The sequence below is a fragment of the Pinus tabuliformis genome, chromosome 5_2 (genome assembly GCF_031772625.1).
Source record: "Pinus tabuliformis cultivar Carrire ecotype Pingquan chromosome 5_2, CPIR1, whole genome shotgun sequence".
In the NCBI taxonomy this organism is placed as follows: Eukaryota; Viridiplantae; Streptophyta; class Pinopsida; order Pinales; family Pinaceae; genus Pinus; species Pinus tabuliformis.
The window spans coordinates 603,453,623-603,462,332 of NC_142306.1; the positions used below are offsets into that span (position 1 = coordinate 603,453,623).

General features: G+C 29.2%; 1 pseudogene; it reads left to right on the top strand.

Moving 5' to 3' along the window:
• The first annotated feature begins 1,607 nt into the window (after positions 1-1,607).
• On the top strand, positions 1,608-4,017 carry LOC149160446 (L-type lectin-domain containing receptor kinase IV.2 pseudogene; annotated as a pseudogene).
• The last annotated feature ends 4,693 nt before the right edge of the window (positions 4,018-8,710 follow it).

The window sequence follows — 8,710 nt, forward strand, 5'->3', positions numbered from 1 at the left end:
AATCAAGGAAAATATATAGAATAGCATGTGGTTTAATGAAAAATATGATGAAAGAGGTTAGGTTTTTGTTTTATTTTATAGGTAGAGAAATGTACATGTATTTTAGTAACATGTGAATTTTATAAATATATATGTATTTTTTTAATACATATATATTTTTAAAAAATATGTATTTTTAAAAGATATAAGTAAAAAAAAGACATGGATCCAACATATTTATGAATCAATAAACTATATAACACACTAAAACTATGTAACAAACCAAATTGCTTGTTTCCAAATTTTTTGGATGAATATCTATACTTTTATTATATTTTTTAAAATATTTTATATATTTATTTATAATAAAATATATATGTTTATAAATTATATTAATTATTAATATATAATTTAGTTTGTTAGAGTAGATTAAGTGGTAATGCTCATGGAATGAAGTCTTACCAAACCTGAATTTTGACTCAAATCTTTTACTAAACTTAAAAATAAAAATATCTTACTAAACATACATATTTTATTTTATTAATATATAATTTATTAAAAGAATAAAAAATATTATAATTTTTTTTAAATAATTGATAACTAAGTGCTTAAGAGATCAAATTAAAGAACTCTGAGTATTTTACATCACACGTTTTTGACGAGTAAACTACACTCTCAAAAAATTAATGATTATTACTACTATAGCGTACAATATCTAATATTTTATGAAATAATAATATTTTATTATTACTATTTAGAAAATAATAATCTTTAAATTATTATTATAATGATTTTTCAAAACGTTTTCATAATGCTTTATATCATAATTTTAATTTTGGGTAATTTTAATTTTAATTAATATTAATATTTTTTAATTATATATATATATTTTATTTTTATTTTAATATTAAATAGACAAATTAAATATATTTTATTTAAATAAAAATAAATATTATTATTATTATTTTATTTACATGAATTTGATTTTTTTTTTAATTTTTTTAATGTTATCATTCACAACAAAACAAGGAATCAAACCTGTGATATTTTATAAATATTGTTCTTTTACTAATAATGATGATCACGTTTAAATCGTAAAAGGATCGTGCTTACATTAATGATAAAACACGTAATTTATAAAATATAATGGCATCTTCCCGAGTCAAGTACTAATTTGACGAGTAATTTTGTTGCCTGCAATATAGCATAAAACACGTTGATTATTCTAATGTTAATTTTGGAATTTAAGTTTTGATCAGCATGTGATTCGTCCATTTTAGTATTAGGTTTGAATACAGGTCATTAGTTTTGAATACAAAGTTCTTGTTCTGATGTGATTTGCCCATTAATTTCTCTTCAGTTTAGAGTACATCACATGCCTTGAAAAGGTTTTAATATTTAAATTTGACTTTGATGCATCTTTCTTTTTCCGATAATAACATTACTTTAACCTTTCGCTGTGGTGCAATGTATTGGGACCATGGTGGGGTTGTAATTATTGTTGTTGGCATAGTCAAGTCATGTGGACGGCCGTCGATATAATTTGGTACTGCAAAAAAAACAAAAGGAATCGTGTGATCCGATGAGAAATCAGCGGAATAGTGATCGTCGTCGCGTTATGAATTGGTTGGTGGCCTCCGCCGGCATAGGAAGCGCGCACGACAAAACCAGAGCAGAAAATCCATGTATTAAAATGCAACATCCCTTTTGTTCGGATGCCCATGTTTTCTTTCCGGCGAGGAATTTAGCTAAGGGGAAGAATCAGTTGGTCATGATTCCATGGCGCAGCTTCCTGCTGATTCTGATCATCTTCATAGTACTTTTTTCTCCACAGGCCGAGGGGGAGGATTATCCGCATACCACTTTCGCCTTCGACGGATTCAATGGAAGTCACTTGATCTTGGAGGTCGAGGCTTCTGTTATTCACTCCAAATCCGCGCTTGCCCTTACAAATCACTCGCATTTCATTTTAGGCCGCGCGTTGTATTCAGATCCAGTGCAGATGAAAAGCAACGAGACGGTTTCGTCCTTCAGCACTACCTTCGTTTTCTCCATTGTGCCTCCTCCGTCTGACGCAGGCGGCCACGGAATAGCTTTCATCATGACGCCTTACACATCTCCCATGGGTGCTCTGTCGGCTGAGTATATGGGCTTGCTTAACCTCACCAGCAACGGGCAGGGATACAATCACTTGTTTGCAGTGGAGTTTGATACGAGCACGAATGTGGAATTCGATGATCCCAACAACAACCACGTGGGCGTGGACATCAACAACCTTGTTTCAGTCCAGACCGAGACCGCCGGGTATTGGAATGGGAACGACAGCTTTCATGTGTTGAGCCTCAAGAGCGGACGGAACATACAGGCCTGGATCGATTATGATCATCTTCAAAGCTGCCTCAATGTTACTATCACACTGGCTGGCTTGCCGAGACCACAGAGGCCACTGCTATCTAGGAAAATCGATCTGTACAGCGTTTTGCAAGAGAAGATGTTTGTTGGATTTTCCGCCGCCACGGGGAACTTTGCGGAAGACCATTACATCCTGGCGTGGAGCTTCACCACGGAAGGCACGGCGCCGTTGCTTGATGTCTCGCGACTTCCTTCGTTTGCTCACTTGTATTCCAATCGTCTGGGCCGGGGATTCATAGCTGGCGTCACCGTGGCCGCTCTCATTCTCTTATTGTTAATTGGTGCGGCCGTGTTTCTCAGAAGAGCGAAGGACGGGGAAACGATGGAAGAATGGGAGCAAGAGTTCTGGCCACATAGATTCACTCACAAGGAGCTGAGCCTCGCAACGTGCGGGTTCACGGAAGAAAACGTTTTAGGGCAAGGGGGTTTCGGCAAGGTTTACAAGGGCGTTCTCCCCAGCAGCGGTTATGAAGTCGCAGTGAAATGCATAACGAAGGAGTTCACGGAAGGAATGAAGGGGTTCGTCGCAGAGATCTCGAGCATGGGGCGGCTACAGCACCGGAACCTGGTTCAGCTCCGTGGTTGGTGCCGGAAGCATAAGAAGCTATTCATTGTTTATGACTACATGCCCAACGGTAGCCTGGATAAGCGAATATTCGGGAACCCAACAACAGTCCTGCCGTGGTTTCAACGATATGCAATCCTGAAAGGCGTGGCTGCAGGGCTGCTGTATCTGCACGAGCAATGGGAAAAGAGGGTTGTTCACAGAGACGTCAAATCGAGCAACGTGTTACTGGATTCGGAGCTCAACGGGCGGCTGGGGGACTTCGGCCTCGCTCGGTTGTACGATCACAGTGAGAATCCGGAGACGACTCATGTGGTGGGAACGCTCGGGTACATAGCGCCGGAGCTCATACAGACCGGAAAGGCCACGCCGAGCTCGGACGTGTTCAGCTTCGGGGTTCTGTTGTTGGAAGTGGCGTGCGGGAGGAGGCCCGTGGATCCGTTGAAATGCGCGGATCGAGTGATTTTGGTGGAGTGGGTGTGGGAGCTGTACACCCAGGGTACGCTGCTGGAGGCATCTGATCCAAAGCTAGGGAAAGCATATGATGTGGGCGAGATGGAGAAGGTGTTGAAATTGGGGTTATTGTGCTCTCATCCAGAACCGGAGTGCAGGCTGAGCATACGCCATGTTTGTCAAATACTGGAAGGTGAAGCTACTCTTCCTGACCTCTGCACAGCTTCGTTTAACGTGAGTATTATGGGTAGTTATCCCAGAAGAGGGCTATTTAGGTATAGAGGTGATGATCAGTCTGGTGAGGAAACCTCGACCAGAAGCCGGTCAGATGACAGGTTCAATTCGGTTTCCGATATCTCTCCGTCCTTCGGGAATAGCCAGAGTAATATATTTCGGCACGAATGTGTGGGATTAATAGGTTGCCCCAGAAATGTTGAAAATTTGTAGCTGTTAGTGCAGATATTCAGTAGGAGCGATGGAAAAATAGAATAGTTTGAATAGTTTAAATTTTTTATTTTCACCATGGATGGCTGCTAGATTTATCGGAATGTTTGGATTATTGCAATGTGATATATTACATATTAATATTTGTATTTACTTTTGCTTTAGATGTATTTGTAACTTCAAATAATATTTGTAGCTAATGGTATTGCTAGCTATCCAGATATAAGTCATAAGCATGTTTTATATATCAAATAATATTTGTAGCTAATGGTATTGCTAGCTATCCAGATATCAGTCATAAGCATGTTTTATATATAGAACCTTGAAAAAACAGTGAACTGTGGATAAAATGTCAATCAATTTTGAATTTTGAATTTTTTTTGTTTAATTTTAGGTGAATATGTTAGATATTCCGTGAATATTAATGATTATTTAAAATATTTTTAAATTTTGAAATTATTTTTATTTGATAAATTTTGAAATAAAATGTTAAATTATTTTTATACATAACTTAAGAAGATAGTCTGCATTTTTTACCTTTTATAAATTATTATTAAATTTAACATTTAATAAGAGAAAGTATATTAATTTTAAAAGTAAATATTTATTACTTAAAAATATCATATCAGATTACCTAATTTTCCTTTTACCTCTTTTCAAATTTCCATTAAATTTGATATAGATAAAAATTAAAAATATATATTTATTATCAAAAAATCATATCAAATCACCTAATTTATTAAAAATTTAAATAAAACATTACTTGTTTCATAAAAGTATATAATTATTAACGGAAAAAAAATCATATAAGATCACGCAATTTTAATAATAAATTAATTTATATTGATAAAATGTAAATAATAACTATGGTAAATTTTTCTATTTATTAATAAAATCATCCAATTGAAAAAATACAAATATCTCAATAATTATAATAAACTTTTGCCAATTTATTAGAAAAACGAATCTCACCGCCTCAATTTCAACTTAGATACGATAGGTTTTAACAACTTTTAAAAACACACACAAGTATGATAGGGTTTACGGACTTGGGCAATTAAAAAAGATATATAGGTGAAGACAAAAACTAAACGCTCAATCTGCACACGTTTCCACATCATAACATTTAAAAAAAAAGTCAGTATAAAATGTAGAGTAAGTATAACCGTAATCTTACATTGGAAGAATATTATTAAAAGCTACCTAACGTTGTTCACATAACAAGTTTTGATCTACGCAAGTGTTAGAGTGATAACAAGTTTTGTTTTTATTATTTTTTATATATTTATAATGGTTAGTAAAAAAATATAATTACATGAAAAGTAATTAATATAGGGTTTTTTTTTTTTTTTCAAAATATTACATTGGATATGTTTATGCTTACTTATGATGCTTAAATTTTGGTGATTTGAATGCTTACTCATGTTATTATTAAATATATAAAACATATAAAACAATATTTAAAATCGAATTTTGATTTACATAAGTTTATATAAGTTATCTATGTTGGGTAAAAAGTTACATTGCAATTTTAAATAGTATATGGATTTATGTATGGGATTAAGGATGTATGTTAATATAAGACATATGATCTCACTAAAGGTAGCATCAATGATATCCATAAGGAACATTTGCTTGTAAATACAATTTAAGATGGAAATGTCTTTTGGTGCTAGAATAAGCCCTAAAATTGAGTCTAATTGTCTAAGAGTTCATCTTCCTCAAACATAAGGAAACAAGGTAGTGGGCCAAGACCTAGAGACATATTGCAAGGGTGAAAATCTACCCCATTATAGATCATGAGTGGTTAATTTTAAGTTGTGTGGTTTTCCTTTAATAATGGTGATGAATAACCTACATTCATAAATCATAACAAATGATTGTTGTCCTCACTACCAATTCACAACTAAGTTATGATAAACCTTGCTACAAATTTATGTATTTTCAATTTAAATACCAATCTAAGGGTTCTTTTACACTACAAAGTAAATATGTTATTTTGCAAGTCTTGAAAAAAGAAAAAAATATACTATACAAAATATATACAATAAGCATTAAAGAAAAATATAAAAAAAAATTGATATACATAAAGAGGTAAGTTATATATGTTTCACATGTATTTTCAATAAGAGCTTAAGTTATAACCAATGATAATATTTAATTTCATGTATGAGATTAAGGTTAGATGCTACTTGAAATCACATGAATCCATTATTATAACCTAAAGGATGATAACAAATGATATTAACTTTTTTGTAAATAGTATTTAGGCTAAAAGCACTTTTTAGTGCTAAAATAAGACCTAAAATTGATTATGATTGGCCAAAAAAACATTTTCTTTAAACACAAAGGAAATAGGTTAATAATTTGAAACCTACATACTTCTAGTAAAAACAAAATTCTATCCCTTCAAAATTAATTTATAATTCACTTCAATGATGTAATTTTCCTTTAAAATAATAAATAAATTAACATTTATATTATAATCATTATCCTTATTATTAATTAACTATTAAATTAAAATAACCTTATCCATATAAAAAAATATTCCCTAAATCCCCGAATTATTTCACACTCCAACAGTAAATATACTATTTTTCACAGCATCATATCACTATCTCTACATGCAGAGTAATCTGCTTTATTCTCTCTAAAGTAAATGTAATATTTTGTAATCTATGAAAACAACATAAGAGGAATTTTGATTTCCACGAAAAATGTTTATTCGCATGTGATATATTAAAGATTGGAGTTACTTCATGGGCAATTTTACAAGGATATTGACCATTCAAAGTTGTCAAGATCACAATACTTTATTAATATAATAAGAGATGGGTTGGGAGATTTTAATTATATTTTAAATACAAGTGTAATATACAGAGTACTTGTTTAATATTTGTATTTTTAATATAAAAAATAATTGATAGTTAATTTAAATGTTTATAGAATTAAAAATATCTTAAACTATGTATATATAAAATATGATATATAGTAATTATAAATCCCAATTTAAAATAGTTTTACATATGATATCATATTTATATCTCTTATGTAAAAATTTACATTAAAAAAAAACATTAATATTTTTCATATAAAAAATAAATAAATTAAACATGGTCTAAATAAATTATATTTAAAAAGAAATTTAAATATTTTATGCAAATAAATTAATTTAAATGAATATTGTAACTAAAAATATGTGGTTTTTTATTTTATATTAAAATAATTATCCGATTATTAATTAAAAATTATAAACTATCAAACTAAAAATAATATAATATAATATGAATGACTATATTTATTGTCTTGCACATTTTTATCAGTAAAATATATAGTAAAAATAAATATTTTTGGATATTTGTTGACTACCAAGCCAAACATGAGAAAATATTTTTTAATTTAACAAAGTGCAATTTTTTTTTTTGCAATTTATTTTATTGGCATTTATCTCTCATGGATTGGTTGTCAATTTGAACATGTTATTGCCCAACCTTTCAAATAATGAGTGAAGAGTACATGGCTCACATCAAATTTTGTTTTGGTTTTTATTGCATTCCATAATTATTTAAACCAAGAGTACATGAGTCACATCAAATTTCAAATAATGAATCAAGAATAAATTTTGTTTTGGTTTTTATTGCATTTCATAATTATTAAGCCAAGAGTACATGAATGACATCAAATTTTATTTTTTGTTTTATTGCATTCCATAATTAAGTGAGTGAAACATCACATAATTAGGTAATTGATACATTTTTTTGTTAAAAAGTTTCAAAATGTTTTTTATATTAATTAAAAATTTTAATATTATAATTAACATGAAAAATGTTTAATAATTTTGTAAGCTAATTTTGTAATCTCCATAATAAATAATTTCTTTATATTTTTAAATTTATATGTTTATCGCTAAGTATGTTTATCATTTTATATTTACTTAATATAATTATAACATTTGATATTTCAAAGAAATCCAAAACAAGCTATATACTATAAATAACTATTTATAAATAACACATTGTATTATTTCTTAATTTTTTAAGTTAAGATGTATATTAAATGATAATTTTCATCCCAAAATATATTAAAACCAATCATATTCCAAAGATACATTTTACAACTACATTTACAAAGCTTAGTTGCTAATTCTTTTAATATATCACAATAATAAGATAGTTTCACTATTTATATAACAATAATCACATAGTTTCACTATTTTTTTACAAATTGGCAGCTATAAACTACTATGTAGCATTTGTTAAATGTTATGACCCTTGGTTGCATACAAGATTTTTTTTTTTTTTTGTTTTTTAAATAATATTTTTTGCCTGATAATTCATTTTTAAATGCCATGAAATTAGTCATTTCATATAAATGAACCATGAAATGAAATTAGACATTTCATGTAAATGGACCAATCAAAAAATAAAATTCAAATTTAAAAAATTATTTTTGATTTTCAAAATATTTAATTTTTTAAAACTTCAATGAGTTTTATCAAAATTTATTTAGAAATTTCAAAACTATTTTAAAATCAAATTTTAGACTAAAATAAAAAAAACAATATATCTTTCTTTCAACAAATATAGAAATAACAACTTTATTTAATTAATATATATATATATATATATATATATATATATATATATATATATATAATCATTTTAATTATAAATTATTGACAAAGTCTTTCCCAATAAAAAAAATTCAAATTGAAATGAACCCACTCATCAATGAAATTAAGAATCCAACTAAAAGCCATTAATCCACAAAAATAATAATCATTCAAAGTCATATCCTATTAAAGTGAACCATAATACCTTTTTAATTTAAAAGAGATTTTAATTTTTTAAATAATTA